This window comes from Lepisma saccharinum, chromosome 19, assembly GCF_977018435.1.
Source record: "Lepisma saccharinum chromosome 19, izLepSacc3.1, whole genome shotgun sequence".
Taxonomy (NCBI): domain Eukaryota; kingdom Metazoa; phylum Arthropoda; class Insecta; order Zygentoma; family Lepismatidae; genus Lepisma; species Lepisma saccharinum.
In genome coordinates, this window is record NC_139247.1 from 394,590 (window position 1) to 412,711 (window position 18,122).

At 38.6% G+C, this 18,122-nt stretch overlaps 1 protein-coding gene across 1 annotated transcript in view; it reads left to right on the forward strand.

The window, feature by feature from the left end:
- Window positions 1-3,432: 3,432 nt before the first annotated feature.
- Window positions 3,433-18,122, forward strand: part of LOC146002755 (uncharacterized) — a 47,804-nt gene continuing 33,114 nt past the window's right edge. Inside the window, exon 1 of the mRNA XM_083140690.1 lies at window positions 3,433-3,611. The gene's annotated coding sequence lies outside the window, so the exon portion shown is untranslated. The remainder of the gene's footprint in view (window positions 3,612-18,122) is intronic.

Here is an 18,122-nt window from a genome sequence, read left to right on the forward strand (position 1 = left end):
TGTTTGAGGTTAGGTTAGACCGAAAAAGAAAAACCTTGGTTATTTTTTCGAGTAAGAGGTTGGCAACACTGTGTACCTCACTATACCTCATTTTCGGGCGTGGAATTCTCTTTGCTGTACTACTAGGGATATAAACTATTCTTGCAACCACTGTACTTCAGTAATATATTTTCATAAAAATGAGTATTTTTTCTAGGGGGTGTGCGAGACAGAAATTTTTTGGTCGGGACGGGAATTTTTTTTAAATCCCGACATTCGGGACGGGAAATAGTCGCCATTTCCCGACAAAGTCGGGAAATTTTCGGGACGGGAAATGATCGAAATTTCCCGAAGCTCTGAAAATCTCGAATTCTACACGTAATTTTCATCTTAAGTGCTTGTTTTTGCACTTCTGGTACAAAAACTAACTGCTCGGGAACCCGAAAAATCGGGAATTTTTTTTCCAGATCCCGGTCCCGACTCTTCGGGATCCCGCACACCCCTAATTTTTTCTTTAACGACTTTCACTATAATTTACTGGGAAAATGTTGACTTTCTTTTGTTTAAAACACGTTTAAAACATGTTTTTTTTTAACTCATGTTTAAAACAAAGAAAACATGTTTTAAACAAAAAAACAGTTTGTTTTGTTCTTTTTTAAAAAAACACAAATTTTGCCAACCCTGATCGAGAATAACCGATGTTCTCCAGATATGCGTAGTTGAACGTACTGAGGAATTTTTTAGATGATGAAGCACATATTTAGGGGTGGGTAAATTTCTCGTATCGGACAAACGGATTTCGTCAAATTTACAGGAGAAATTACTTACCGAATGCAGTTTCTTTATAGTTGTGGAAGTTCGGGGAAGTGTTTTCTCGCATCGTTCATTCAATTTTGCCGGTTAATCATCTTTTTTTCGATATAAATGTGTGACCGTTGCACGAGAGCTCTTGCATCCATTTACTTCCAGGTGGATGTAGCCTGTGCGTGATGACGTAATCCGGGCCAGTGTTTCCAAATATACGTTTATGTAACTGGTCACACGTTTAAATACGTATGATCAGTTGAACGTGATCAACGTTTTGAAAATGACGTGTGCAGGATGCGCGGATGCTAAATTGAACGAAAGGAGTGCTAATGGAACCTAACCTAACAGGCCTAACCTAACCTAGTAGGCATACCTCGTCCCCGTGATGGTCCGTGGGGCTATCGTGAGTTTTTGGGCTCACGTCAATGGTTTTTGGGGCTACCCGTGCATGGTTTGTGGGAAATAAGGAACAACAGTAAGTACTCGTTAATGTAGTTAACGTAACATTCTGCATTGCGGAACATTTCTTTAGGTGAAATAATGAATTTGTAACGAAAATAATGTATATTTCTTACATTAACGAGTACTTACTGTTGTTCTTTATTTCCCTCAAACCATCCACGGGTAGCCCCAAAAACCATTGACGTTAGCCTAAAAATTCACGATAGCCCCACGGACCATCACGGGGACGAGGTATGCCTACTAGGTTAGGTTAGGCCTGTTAGGTTAGGTTCCATTAGCACACCTTTCGTCCAATTTAGCATATACGGACAACGTTGGCTTCTAGCAGCAGCAATAGCGTGTATTGTGCTCTTGTGCAGAAAGCAAATGGCCGCAGCAGCAATAGCTCGTCGGAAATAGATTTTCGTAGAAAACCACATGCATTCGCATTCAAATGGATCAAAACTTAATTCCCGAACACGTTTCCCACATTCGGACAACATCGGCTTCTAGCAGCAGCAATAGCGTGTATTGTGCTCTTGTGCAGAAAGCAAATAGCGGCAGCAGCAATAGTTCGTCGGAAATAGATTTTCGTAGAAAACCACATGCGTTCGCATTAAAATGGATCAAAACTTCATTCCCGAACACGTTTCCGACATTCGGACAACATCGGCTTCTAGCAGCAGCAGCAATAGCGTGTTTTGTGCTCTCGTGCAGAAAGCAAATAGCGGCAGCAGCAATAGCTCGTCGGAAATAGATTTTCGTAGAAAACCACATGCATTCGCATTAAAATGGATCAAAACTACATTCCCGAACACATTTCCGACATTCCTCCTCACCGGTAAATAATGAGCAATTGTACCGATCGCGGATCACTCAATTTCGCTTATCTTGCACTTTCTACGCGTGGTGGGGTTGAAACATTGCATATGGACTACGGTGGTGAAACTGTGACGGCCATTTCCCGTGTTACGGAAGGGAAGAAGCAACCAAGAAAACTTACTCGATATGTCGCAAATATAGCTATTTTCGGTGAAATTAGCGAAATGTCACCTTCAGCAATGTTTGTCAATGCAGAATACGTAAGTACGAATATTGAAATGAAAAGAAGTAGCAAATTTCAGCTGTTTGTCCGATACGAGAAATTTACCTTAGGGGTGAAATGAGTGCTAATGGAACCTAACCTAACAGGCCTAACCTAACCTCGTAGGCATACCTCGACCCCGTGAATGGATAGTGGGGCTATCGTGAACAGAAAGTGTAAAAGGAAAAAGGTACTTACCCGAAGAGATGCCGGGTGCCGCACCACGATCGCGCACCGCGAACGCAAAGAAACAATCACCATGCAGATAAGGACGTAAAGTAGAGTCTTGCCTCAATTTTCGCTTAAAAACCTTTTGTGAATAGTTTGTGCGGCATTTATCGGTTCATAAGTTTGGAAACACTGAACATCAGCTGACGACAGACAACGTGAGTCAAGATTTGCCGGCCGAATTAGCAACGACCAATAAATGATTATAATGTTAAAAATAACGCTTTTTTCATGGAAAAAAAGTGATCCCCAGCTTGAAAAATGTTCCGGTATGCATATGAGGTAAGTAGCAATGATTTTTATTTGAAAATAAACGAGTTTAATGTGTCTCCGGCTTATACTACTGTTACTAAAGTGGTAATACAATTCTTAAAAATACGTAGCATGAAGATAAAAAACAAACCAACGAAAATAGTCTTGGACAATTTGTCAGCAATACTTACGGATCCAACTCTACGTACGTACCAGTGGGATCCATGAGTATTATCGGGTCAAATAAAGTGCACGAACATGGTGGTGGACAATTTGCACGGTAATACAAATGGATCCCACTGTACAGGGGGTTATTCACCGGATTTTTACATTTTTTCTGACCCCACAGCAAAATAGGAGATCTCGTGATTTCCCGAAATATCGGTATTTCGTAGCAATGTAGAATTTATCATTAATGATGTTTTAGGTATTTAAATAAATTCAGTTTCATTAAAAGAGGAACATATTAAAAGCGGTAGTGTGCGACTTATTTCGTGCAAAGTTACTTAATTAACTATTATCGACTTTTTCCCGAATGGCATATTATATGTTTTTCTTTTATTTACAGTAGAGGACATTTTGTGAAACATTCACTCTAGCGGGGATGTACATATATTTCCCGTACCAAAAAGAAAAACAAGTTTCCAAGGGTTTCTATTTTGTCATTTTTGATTCAACATTCAAGAAACCACTTCGGAGAAAATTACCAAACATTATGGAGATGCGAAAGAAGGCAAGTTCATACTACCTGAATTGGACTACAAAGAATTTTCGTGATATCTACAAAGAGAAGTTCCAAGAAAATATATAACGGCCAATTGTAAGTGATATTGACATGTATTATAAAAAAGAGGGGGTACTAGTTTACTATCCTTCGGACACATTTATTTATTTTTACAGAAGAAACTACTTACCGTAATAAGTTCCTGTAGCATTGTCGAACATCGGGAAGGTGTTTTGTGTGATTTGGGAATGTTTCATAGCTGAAATTCATGTTGTTCGTTGAAAATTAATTCTCTGACAGAGAGCCCCACGAACCATACACGGATAGCCCCACAAGCCATTTCCAATAAGGTTAGATTAGGTTAGGTTGGGTTAGGCAAGCATAGTAAAAAAAAAATGGGGGGTTGAAACACTGACAGGGTCTGACGTCATCAAACGTAAGCAGCATCCGGTTGTCGTTGGGCAAGCAAATGAAAGCAACGTCAATTGTGTGTCGCTGTGATATTTATCTTGAAAGACACATGATTTCCCGGTCAAATATATTCCAGATGAAAGAAAATACTTCGACGAACATTGTAAACCTTTGAAAAACTCATTTCCGTAAGTAGTTTCTTGTGTAAAATTGAAGTAATGTGTCTCCGATGTATGAAACTGTTACCAAAAAGGGTAATATAGTGCTGGAGGCCTTAGAAATATCGTTTCGCGGGCTTGCAGCAGAGGGCAATATGGGGGTGTGTCTGCGAGAACCAATCAGGTCCGCGAATGAGCGAGCCCGGTTACCACAGCTAGCTCGCTGCACCCTTCTGCAGGGTTCCCACACACCTGGAAAACCTGGAAATCTCAGGGAATTTGAAAAAAAATACAAATCTCAGGGAAATCTCGTGGAAAATCTTGTAATTGATTAATGGTTCCCAATGAAGCAAAACTGAGGGATTATAATATGCTCCTATCTGTGGATAATCCAGGCTGTTGTAGCATTTCTCTTTCAGCAAGGAACTCGTATCTATTTGTTTGTCTGTTTCTTGTTTTTAAATGTGATTCCAGGGCTGGTGACCAAGTGTATACCCTCATAAATTTTGCGCTTTTGAAAATTTAATTAACCGATTTCGATCTTTTACATGACGTAAAATATATTTCAAGAATTGGAAAATGCATAATACAGATAACCTGATGTTTAAAGTTAACCAGTGTTCATCTGATTTCCCTTATTAGGGAGTAGTTTTAAGTTTTTTCTTCCTTCTTTTTTTACAAAATAGGAAAAAAAATGGATTGTCCTGTTTAGGGAAATATTTATTTTCTGCCATCTTTTGTGTATAATATTGTTGATTATGTATTTACTGCATTTAGTGGGTTTTCTGTAAATAAGCAGGTTTTAATAGACAACCTGAAAGAAGAGTCTGTTGTGGCTATTCGGCAAGTTTATGATGCAGTGAAAGTGGTAGGAGGAGTGTCAAATGTAGAAGTAAGCAAAGATATGATCCAGAGTGTTACAGGTGCACGTATTAGATACGAAGAAGCATTGCAGAAGATGAGAAAGAAATGTGATCACAAAGAAAACAAAGGAAAGAAATGAAACGTGAGATCCGTGCTTTACAAGCCAAATAACAAAAGATGCAAGAAGAAGCAAAGGCTATTCCAGAACAATTAAAAAAAACTTGAAGCTTCTGAGAAGTAAAGTTTCTTAATTTGCTGTATTAGACATTAAGTACATTTCTTGTTTTATATTTCAGTCTCAGTAACTTATTATTCCTTTTTAAATCGGTACTGATAATTGTCACTTCATTTTTATATGTTTTAAAAATTCCAATAATTTGTTTGTCTTAACTTTTATTGTACGCATTCCAGATTAATTGATATTGTATCCATTTATAAATTTCAATGTTCTATATCAGATATGTTAGAAATTGTTTCAGAGTTGTTTAAAGTTCTAGAAAACTGGTCATCTTTGTTCTTAATTACATGCAAAGAAGTGTAATTATTTTATTATTGAACTAGTTTTGTTATTAGCATCAGAAAACAACAGTAATAAAGAAGGTGAGGATCGTATGGCTATGAGGAGAAATGGAGGAGGCCATTGTAAAATTATAGTAGTCATTTACTGTGCATTCAGTACTCTGGAAAAAATATGACGATTCTGGAAAACTCAGGGAAATCTCAGGGAAAATGGATTTGGAGTTTGCATGGGAACCCAGCTTCTGGAAGTGTGAGTGACCTCTGCCTCTTGCTACCTCGGCCTGTTTGTTCGGCTGAGGAGCAGACGACAGGAGAGTATCGGCAATAGTGTGCGAGCGACGTCTGCTGTTAGCCCGCGAAATGCTCTTTCAAAGGCCTCCTGCACTGTAATCATTTGAACAGTTTAATCACAGGTTTCATGGAAACAAACGTCTAGCCTGAAAGCAACTACCTCTTCTCTTGTTATCTTCTCCTGGTTTTGGCAAGTGGGAAAGAGTTTTAACAGTGGCAAGCACTGTATCGACAGAATGAACATCAGTCTACCCAATTCATATATACAGAGGTAAGAACACTGTTCGTGTTTTTAGTCCGCTTTATGGCACAGATAGGCTAATCGGAACTCAGTGGCGTCTCGTCCCTTGGGGCTTCTGGGGCTTAGCCCCTAAAGAAAAACAGACGTATTCACGTAATTATCAATCATCATAACGCATAACTATCACACAGTCTTTTAAAACGTGATTTTTACCCACGTAAATTCATCGTCTGTTGCAATGGGTAGGACAGCGCTCCTAGCGCATGGATGTCAATTATCGTTTTCCGGGGCACGTCGCAAAGGAAGGCGTGGCCTACAAACACCTACGCTACAGTGAAGGTCACATGCTAGCAGAGAGAGAAGGGGAGAGTCCAATGGATTTGAGTGCTGATTCGGGGATAGTTCCTTCGCGTCGCGTGTTGTACTGTAGCGTTGTGGTGGCTTTCATTCGCCATGTTTGAGTGAGTTTGGCAGGGTTGATGTTCGAACACAAATTGATGAAGGACATAGGCTATCAATTACAAGACACAATGAATTTGTCCGGAAAAATAGGCATATCTTAAATAGAATTATCGATTGCTTAAAACTCTGTGATCGACATGAACTTGCTCTATGAGGACATAATGAAAGAGAAAAATCTTTAAACAGAGGCATCTTCCCAGATTTATTATCCCTTCATGGAAGAGGGAAAACTAAAGAGGGAACTTCATGTTCTTTATTGTAGTGAAGAGTTGAATCAGTAGATTGCATTCATTTTTTATTTAAAATTATTTAGAGGGTACCTTTTCAGAAACAGTAAAAATGACAAACATAGTTTTAATAACTCCAGTGGCAACAGCTGAATCTGAACGATGTTTCAGCACATTGAAGCGTATTAAAACCTGCTTAAGAAATGCAATGGGACAAGACAGACCAAATGCCTTGGCACTTGCTTACAATAGAGAAAGAATACATTTCAAACATAGAGAGCTTCAACGAAAAGTAATAACAAAATTTTCTGAGCAGAAGAACAGGAGTCAACGTTCGTAGAAAGGTATGTTTCACATCAATATCTGTTTCTTTTGTAATCATGTGAATTGTCATTATATTTTAAATTCTTTAAAAAAATAAGTCCAGTTTTGTAGTTTAGAAGAAAAAAATGACTATTTTTTGTAATTCATGTGAATTGTCATTATATTTTAAATTCTTTAAAAAATAAGCCCCGGCCAAATTTGAGGCCAAGAGATGCCACTGTCGGAACTAGACCTGCAGTTAAAAGTGGAATCCAAACCAATATGTGCCTCTACCAGGTATCGAATCCGGGACCCCTTGATCAGAAGGCAATGACGCTACCACTGTGCCATCAGGGAGGCCCTGTAGTAAATTGGGTATGATATAGTAATATGATACAACATATCGATTTCGGTATCCCTCTGGGTTTGCTGATCACATCACCCCCACTCACGACCGGATCAAGAGAAGTGTGGGGCGTTACCCCCACACCCCCTATATGCCTTCATGGCATGGTGCTATGCACAAGGGAGCACTTTACCTTTTTACCTTTATCCCTCTGGTTTGGCTTTATCAAAATGTTTCACAAAATGTCCTCTACTGTAAATAAAATAAAAATAAATAATAATTATAAATCTCTGCGAGAGAGAAAATTATAATTTATGATTTTGAGATGTGATGGCAGACATTTAGTGAAATCCTGACTCAAGATAGCAAGCGATGATCTGTCTACATTTCCTGTACCAAGAACAAATGTAAACAACAAATCATTGTCCAAAGAGGGAAAAATCTTTGTTTTGCTATTCAAATTTAGACATAGCTTAATCTATGCATGGAAAGCAACTCAAACAAGATAAGGTAAGAGTCTATATTAGATGCTTTTCGTAAGTGATATGTGTCATATATCGTTGATTGATTGATTTGTTGTTTTAAGTCCACTTTATGCACAGTAAGGCTAATCGGGACTGGACCTACAGTTTAAAGTGAGATCCGAACCACTATGTGCCTCCACCAGGAATCGAACCCAGGACACCTTGATTAAAAGGGGACGACGCCATCGGGGAGGCATGTCATATATCGTTGGAAAGCTTATTGTATAAGGAATGAAAAAACGTCATTCCTGATGCAAGGAAAAACAACGATGTAGGAGGAAATTGAGAAAAACTGTTGTCCGGATATGCAGAATTGAATGTACGAAGGGAATTTTTTGATGAATAGAGTACTAATGAAATCTAACCTAACTTTGTAGGCATACCTCGTCCCCATGCATGGTTCGTGGGGCTACCCGTGCATGTTTTTTGGGGTTAGCGTGAATGATTCATGTGGCTATCGTAAACAGAAACCGGAAAGAAGGAAAAAAAAGTACTTTCCAAAATAAGTGCCGCAGTCTGGAAACAAGTGAACAATAATGGTTTTCAATGATGCACTAAATTGTTACTGGGGATAAACGTATTTTACACTATCTATAAGTTTTTGAACCTTTTTTTTTCACACCCGCACTCCTTTTTCATTAGAACTCTACTAAGTGGTCCGCAAGAGAATCCGAAGGATCTTTTTTGTTTTGGAAGAAAACCTTAGCCACTCGCCAAATGGATTCAATCCGTTGTGTATTCTCTGCACAACATATCCTGTACAATGCCCCGATTTTTGACAACGAAACCTTCCTACAGCTCCATAATTTACTTCCAGAATCATCTTGCACCTATCTATCCTGCAAATCTTGTCCTTCTTCAACAATGCGTTTTTCTCGCACCATGTCAGACACTTGTCTCTGGTCCCGAAAGTAATTGCCAAGCACTTCCTGTTCCAGAAGCCATCCAACCAGGCGTACGCCATTCAGATAATACACACCACTCCGAACGCAAATGAGTGAAGGACACGCATTCACAACGCAGATGCAAACATGAGCCTGCAGTGTCGTTAACCCCCATCGCTTACCACCGAAAGGAAAAAAGGACGGTAAATTGATTCTAGCCCAAGATAACCCCAACAATTACAAAACATTGTGTAGATGCTAAGGATGTGAAATCTAGAAATTGAAACCTATGAATGGCAAGAACTACGAAGGATATTTCATTAAAAATACTCAACTGTAAGTTATATTATCATGCATTCCAGTATAGAGTAATAATCATTTGAATAGCGAGAATGAAGTGGTCTTGCTTGTGTATAATTTTTCTTGTGTACATACTGCTTGCATTGTAGAATTATTCCTCTTGCTGTTTACTGTTTTTAGAACCACGTAAACACAATTTTGGTGTTATATTTCGGAAGAACACACACTCCTTTGATCAGGCATTTGTTTTTAGTTTGAATAGTGTTATAGTTATAACACGTATTCACGTTAAAAATGAATGCAATGAATGTTTCTACTATTAACGCGATGGACCAAGGAGACGAGTTTGTCACCCTTACGTCTGAGACATCTGGTGGTGAAACTTCCGAATTACTAGCAGCCACCAACGATAGTTTCGCGAGCGGGCCCAACGCAAGAGTGTGACTTATTCCGCGATGGAATATAGTTCCCCGTTTCATTTGCATTTTCCACCGTCGCTGCAGTTCTTCCTCTACAATTTACCCATGTTTAGTGCAGCACACGAAACGTAGATGTACTTTGGCAGTATGTTATGCGTTGGACTAGACAAGATAAGAAAGGTTGTTTTATATTTCAATTTAATTTAGCGAAAAAAAACAAACTACTATAAGGAAGTGTTATAGTGTTATCTGTGTACAATGTTGCCATTTGATTCCTTTCCTAAAATGTAAGTTACTCACTCTGTATTTTACTTACAAACAGCAAAAAATAGTATATGCAAAAATAAAACATTCACCCACAAAATACGAAACACGCGCCGACCCTCGTTCAAGCTCCCCTCCCCATCCTTCCGGGACTGTAAATTCCTTCCTCGCAGAATATTCAACCAACATCCTTCGACTGCTTTTGTTTTGATTTCTGTCTGTCCCCGAGGCTAGGTTGACCAGCGACTCAGGTTGGGTTGGAATTTTCTATGAGATTGTTTTGGTGATGGTTATTCCGTGTTGTTACCAATAAATTCCAAAATCTGCATTTCAGGCATCCTCGATAACGTAGTGGATAACGCTGTCGCCTTGTGATCAAGGGGACCGGGTTCGATCCCAGGTGAGAACACATTATACAGTGGCTCGGAAACTCCATTGTACGTCAGTTCCGATTTGCCTATCTGAGCAACTAGTGAACCAAAACCTTTGTCGCTTTTCACGGCGAGGTTAAATGTTGAGCCGATGAAGCAGGGAATAGAACAAATCCACTAAAATATCCAAACCATGGCCATAATTCGAACCTAGAGCCTTTTAGAACAGAAGTCAGTTCTGCACCACCCAGGTGGCAGCTTTGGAATAATACACTCCTTGGTGAAAATGTCTTCTGAGATTCAATACCTGCCGAGTGGCTTATCTTTGGATAACACCTGCTCAGCGCAAAACGAGTCCAATTGTCTTTATAGTGGGGTGCCGACCTTCGTGGTCGAATGGTTAGCACAGCACGCTACGACGCCAGGATTCCCGGGTTCGAAATCCAGGCTTGGGTATGGATGTTTTTTGTGAGTCTCCTTTTATCAATTTCATAATATCATATCACTCATTCTCATCTTCGCGATTAGCCGGAAGTGGCAGAAAAATGATGAAAAATAAGCCAAATAAATAAATCAAACTAATTGTCGCTGTTATTTGGCTTTCTTGGCGAAGCCTTCTCCTTTCCAATCCTCACGATGCTTGGCCAACACTGACATTTGCGACTCCCATTGGGTATAGAAGGCCAGACAGTTCACACCGAAAGCAACATTTGACTGGGACTACATATGAATTAATCATTAATATCACTATTAAAAATCGTAATAGAAATTATGTTTCAATCTGAAGAAAGTAGACATAAAAATATATTAAAGACATAAATAAATACAACGTCAAGGCAAAATCAAATTATCTCACCAGGAAATAGTGTTATTTTTACGAACATTATAAATTACAGTATTTCAAGAACCAAGAACAGTAAAATAATACTAGTACTATTAAATAATACAACCTCAGAAAGTGGAATATCTCTGATTTTACTGTTTCACTTATTCTGTCTTTTATGCAACGCGTAGTTACTTTCCTACTTTTTGTTTGGAAGTCTGCTCGCAAATATGGCGGCCCTGCGAGAAACTCGTATATTGTGTTAAATCAATATCATTTTTTATTTGCAAATAATAAGATAAATGGTCTGGATCGCTCTACTAGGAGCTGAAACCTTTTAATAGGTAAGTCAATTCAAATATTTCTTTCCCATGAAAAATAATTTCGGCATAAATAAAAATATGCGGAAATAAGTTCATGCGACACCAAATTCTATTCTCCCCTCCCCGGGGTCAGAAATCTCTGTCAACCAGTGGCATGATGCAATATCCTAGGAAGGTCTATCTTCCAACGATCACTTCAGAATTCGTCACTTCCCTCCCAGCTTTCTTCACCTGTTCAAAATGTTCCTACGCAAGTCAAGCTCCTATCACGTTTTATTGAACCACAGTTTGTAAGAAAATCAACTAAATGAGAAATCATGTTTTTAAATTTCGATTTCGGCTGAAGAAGCTATGATAGCCCAGAACCTCCCGAAAAAAGTTTCAACTACCTTTGAACCCACCCCAAGAGAAATTACTGGTGACGCCACTGCTTATCTCCAGGGGGCAGTTGTTCCTCCATGTGCTAACCAACCCCCCCCTCATTGAGATAGATAAGCAGTGACGTCACCAGTAAATTTTTTTTGGTTGGGCTCAATGTTGGTTGAAACATTTTTGGTGGGCTTTGGTTCAGTTGTCGTGGCCAAATTAGCGGTTAAATTTTCACGCAAATCAGGTGGCATCAGCGTGATAGAAAAACGCGATTATCAATTTATACACATGTCCCCCTCACACACACACACACGAACGAACGAACGGAGACTGAGACAGAACGGTAATTCTAAAAATCGTGCATATGAATTGTTCGTTAAACTACAAGGAAAATGTAACTGAACTGCAGTAATATGAGTAAAACCACAGAGTAGATAATTTCTAAATTATCTACTCTGTGGTAAAAGTCTTCGATAGCGAAATTTTTCATTTCATGCGCAAAATCTTCGACTTTAGCATTTACAGATCTCTCTCTCTGTAGTATAGTGTGTACCCAGAATTTTCATTTCCTGCAGGGAGAGAATCTGTTGTCAATACTGATTTCTAGAGTGCCCGAAGAAAATTATAATGTACTGTTGTTTTTATTATACACAAGCAAATAGAACACGTTACTTCTAGTTTCTATTGTTACACAGAAACGAAGCATTGATTCATACTACATACACAGAGCAGTAGGAGAATATTGCACAATGCACGGAGGGCTTTACTCAATTTCTTCTTCTTCCTTTTCTCTAATCCCAGTCATTTAAATTTATATTTTTGCATCGCTTCTACTTCACTATCCTTTCCAGTAGTAGTGACGATCTTCCATGTTCCAAATCTCATGTTGTGTCTTCTATGCAGATGATATTTCATGTGTTACGAGTCCAACCGAGGGCCCCGTTACCTCAGGACAACTGGCCCTCCCAATATTTGTATCCCCTTATGAGGAGAATGGTAGCCTGGTTATAACCCCCCCCTCCCCCTGCACTGGCTGCTTGGTTTGATTTGCTATATTTTACTTCGCTTTTTGTGCCACTTTTGGCTAATTTGCGAAGATGGGGATGAGTGATGATGATATGATGAAATTGATGAATAGACACTCACAAATATCCATTCCCAGGCCAGGATTCGAACCCGGGACCCCTAGCGTTGTAGCGCGATGTGCTAACTACTCCGCCACGGGGGCTGGGTCCACGGGTTCTTATCCACTATTCGAAGTACCCCTTCTTACATACTAAAGGGAGTTCCTCACCCGGCACTTGAGGGATCATTTGATTTTGTGCATTTTGACCTGATTATGATCTTTCAGGTGCATAGATCGTTTCCGGTTGTTGGCGAATCGTTTGCTTTTACAGTCCTAAGGCGTACAGTGAGGACATGAGGTGAAACTAAAAACATAATATTATGCAAATGGACGCATACTAATCAACAAATACATATAACAGTTGGGCTGAAAAGTTCGTAGGCTAACATAGTAAAAAATATTTTTTTGACAAAATTCGATTTTATTATTCAATATAGTTGCCTTCGAGGGCGATACAACGATTATAGTGGTCATACAATTTTTCGATGCCATTTTAATAGTACGATTTCTCTTTAGCCTCAAAATAGGCCTCAGTTTCGGCGATTACCTCTTCATCAGTGCTAAATTTCTTTCCAGCCAGCATTCTTTTAAGGTCTGCAAACAGGAAAAAGTCACTGGGGGCCAGATCTGGAGAATATGGTGGTGGATGGGGAAGCAATTCGTAGTCTAATTCATATAATTTTGCCATCGTTTTCATTGATTTGTGACACGGTGCATTGTCTTGATGAAACAGCACTTTTTTCTTCTTCAAATGGGGCCATTTTTTCGTGATTTCATCCTTTAAACGCTCCAACAATGCTATGTAATAATCGCTGTTGATTGTCTGGCCCTTTTTGAGGTAATCGATGAATATAATACAATGCGCATCCCAGAATCCTGATGCCATAACCTTGCCAGCCGACTGTTGCGTCTTTCCACGCTTTGGATTCGGTTCATCACGTGCAGTCCACTCGGCTGACTGTCGATTGGACTCTGGAGTGTAGTTATGGAGCCATGTTTCATCCATTGTAATATATCGACGGAAAAATTCGTGTTTATTACGGTTGAATATCGCTAAACATTGCTCCGAATCATCAAAACGTTGTTGCTTTTGATCGATTGTGAGCACGCGCGGCACCCATTTTGCACACAGCTTTCGCATGTTCAAATATTCATGCACAATATGTCCAACACGTTCCTTTGATATTTTTAAAGTCTCAGCTATCTCGATCAACTTCACTTTACGATCATTTAAAATTATTTTGTGGACTTTTTTGATGTTTTCGTCGGTAACAGCCTCTTTGGGGCGTCCACTGCGTGCATCGTCTTCGATGCTCATTTCGCCTCGTTTAAATTTAGCAAACCACTTCTCAACGGTTGATTTTCCTGGTGCAGAGTCCGAATAATGTTTATCAAGCCTTGGTTTGAACAGTATTTTTTTTCGCCAAAAAGCAATGCTTTATTAACACACGAAATTCTTTTTTATCCATTTTTTCACAATAACAAAAGCTGCTTCACTCACAATGCTATATCTCACGAACTAATTATCCGGCAGCTGTGAAATTTATACACGAATCTTTTGAAGGTTAGTACTAAGTAAAAATCACATGGATTTAATTCTAGTAACGCCATCTATGAGTCAGCCTACGAACTTTTCAGCCCACCCGATACAATTAACTTACAAGGTAACTCTGGGTAAGATGACATAGTTATGTTTGTTTAAAATGAAATGGGAAAAACATATATAGTATCAGTCAATATAGTGCGTGTTTAGTAAACTGTAAACTAGAAAAGTAATAATTAATTCTATTACAATTGTATTCGGCCCAATGTGAAAAGGTTAAGAAATGCAATGAAACTAAATGCGTCAAAACTTACATCTATCTTCAACAAGGGGATAGTAGAACAAGATATGCAATATCACAAAGAGAGAGAAAGGAAATTGAACACTGTATTACAACGTATAAGATTCAGTATACAATGCAAATTAAATATATAGTAATAAAAGAAGCATTGAAGTAAAAAATTGCTTTTGTTTAGAATTTTTTACAACATGAATGGTCCTTTCTGCAAATTTCGTGGATCAATTTCTTACATTTAATTCATCGAATCCAATCACATTTTGGCCCCTTTTTATCGAAATAGAATCATTCGCATATTCATTCTCATTGTCACCACTACTGATTATGAGATTATATCAAATTTAATTCTGTCGTTCACATAAAAGATGATGATACGTTACATGTTAGTAGAGCTAGGCCAGACTGTAATTTGGGTATAATCGTACCACTAGTCAGCATGGGGGTCCCCAGGATTCTCTCCAGGGAGGGGCAAACAAGGTAATTTTCTTTCCAGGTGGGAACAAAGGAGGCACATTTTTCCCCCATAATAGTGATGACCCCTCGAAAAACAGTATTTCAGTCTGAAATTATTATGTTTCTTCAACTAATTTATAATAATGAACATGAATTACTGTAACTGAAATGACATTATATGTGAAATATATAACTTTTAGGTGGACCTTCATTTTCCAGAAGGACGTGGCCCCCCTTGCCCCCTCCATTGCATACAACCATGATAGTCAGTGTTCCACCTATTAGGACCATAGCATTTTTTTATGCAGTAAAATCCAGTTGATTTGTCCGTGGCCCCCAAAAGTTTTATCAGCAGGTAAACTACTTTCCATTATTTTCACTCAGTCATTTCCGCTTCTAAATAATATTTTATTTCAAATTTTCATTATTTTTCATTTCTCAAACCCCACATTGAGTAAATCATAATTTACTCGCTATTATTCTTGAGAGCCAATAGTTTCATAGAATTTAGTGATAATGCTTTAACGAATATTTCTCAAATATTCAAGGAAACAAGAAAAATAAGCAGATATCCGGATGTAAATAAAATAATGGAAACATTATTGTTATTTCTATTTTGCTTATGTCGCTTTTGTAACTTTTGTGATATTTGCGACGATGATGATGAACGATGAAGTGATGGAACAAATACACATGCATATTTGCTTGGGATTCGAACCTACGACAATTTCTGTCATACCTCCACCATGGAGGTCAAGTATTATCATTATTATTTATTATGTCATGTGATCAACCAGCATAAATATGTAACACAAGCTTGGACAAACAAAATAGAAGGGTTCAGTACATTTACACGTAATATTTCCTTTCCAATGGAAAAGATTACCCTGCTCCCAACAGATGAAAGTTCCTCCCTGGCCTGGCTCTGGTAATCGACCATTCATTCCAAAAAAGGATTCTGAAATTCGACGTTGACCATTTGGCAGTGACAACACAGCTCTCTGAGAGAGGGTCGAGGAACGGTACAGTCCATTCCCCTCCGGCTATTTTGAGGGTATGGAGAACACAGATTTCGCGGACCTATGAATTTGCGGCCGGAATTGTTGGCGTGACAATTATACTTTCTTATATTATCTGCATTAGGAAAGTGATAAAAGACAGTTATGCGGCTTTTGTTCTCTCGCCAAATTTTCAAGTTAATTGCTCTCCTCTTTTTTCTTGCTAATAGAAACAATCCTCTCTTCTTTTGGCGGTGACGTAATTTCTTATTTTATGTTGACAACACAACACTCGCGAGACCCGAAAAACTTTTAGCTAGCAGAAGCTGTCCAACTCGAATATCCCTCCGCCCGCTGGAAGTTCCAGGCGGTGTCGCAGGTGGCAGCACAATTTGCCGTGATAAAAATACGTTGCACACCTGGAATGTTAATATAATTGCAAAATAATCGCAATCTTGCCAGTAACAAAAGTATAGCAATCGCAGCATAAATGTTTCCTCTTGTGATCTACGTAGTCGGTTTTTTAATATTCTTCTTGTGAAATAAGAAAATTAAGTGGAAAGACGTGAGAGATGTATTTTGCGATTTATTATTATTTTGCGCATAATGTAATTATACAATCTATAATATATGTACGAGTACACACACGGACGAGTACGAAGAACAATGTCCTGCAAGCAGAATATTGAAATTCCATTTCAGAGCTACACAATCACAGTAGCAATTTACCATGTAAATGAATGGGACGAATTTTCAAGATTGCGGCCGTAGTCTATCCCCTTAAGTTACCCTGATACAAACCAGCCTGAATGCTTTGCTAAACATAACATTAAAATATATATATATATATATATATATTAGGGTGTTTCATTTTTCCAAAGATGTGATTTTCATATGACTTTGCTTATGCCCCGAGTCTCAGTGATGTAAAAGATATATATGCCAAATTTCAAGAAGATTGGATAATATTTAGGGGTTGCACACTTTGATCACTTTTATCTCAAACTAGTGAAATTTCTAATATTGAAGTGCTTTGTACTAATGGGCTTCTCATGTATTTCATCTTTTGCAGGTAATTGAACTTTAAAATGGGAACAAAAGAGGAATTTGGCTGCTAGAAAAGGTGCCTCGTGGTGAGTTTTTAGGAGCTCGCTCCCTTCAAAGGAACAAGTACTTTTTGTTTATATTTACCATCACAAGGAAATAAAATAAACATTTTCGGATGCTGCTAAATCTACCAGTACTAAACTACAGGAAGTGTGGAGGAAAGCAAATATCCCTGTTAAGACGGAGGAGAATATCCATGCTGATATACAGAAGCTGTACAAAGAATACCCAAATCTGGGTAAAGAGAAATCGAGAAACACGGATAAAGCAAATGTGAAACGGCAGATTTGGAAAGGTGATCTCGTCGAGTTATTTGACATTTCCCGGCAAAATGTGATGGGCATGACTAGCGTATCACAAGAAGATAAAGAATTTCTTAGGTCACAAAGAGAAGATTGTATGAGTTAGTCAATGAGTGGAGTAGACAAGGTTTTCGCCTCGAAAATAAGAACTAATAGTAGCTACAAAAGAAGACAAAAATGATTCATATAAGAATAAACATTACAAAGCTATCGCTGAAATCAATAAGACAGTTATACTGGAAGACTCATCTCCATCATCATCAGCGCCTAGAGACGAAGAGGCCGAGTTTTCGCCTCCAGCAACGAAAAAATTACGTTCAAGTCCTAGATTAAAACCTCTTGATCAGACACTCACGTCTACTTGGGATTTAGAACAGCTTTCTATTTGACAAGCAAGTACTTCATTTATAGCAACTGCAAAGAGCCTTGGCCACGATGTTTCAAAAATTTCCGTATCTCCAGCTACCGTTTACCGAGCTCGGGCGATCAATAGAAGTAAAATGGCAAAGAAAATCGAAGAGTCACTCTTTGAAAATCCTCCTCATTTGTTGTTGCATTGGGATAGTAAATTGTTGCCCTCAGTTGCCCATGGGAGTGTCAAAACTTTGGAAGATAGTTGCAGTTCTAGTGACTGGCAAAGATTTTTTACATTTTATTGGCGTACCTGTTGCCCTGAAAAGC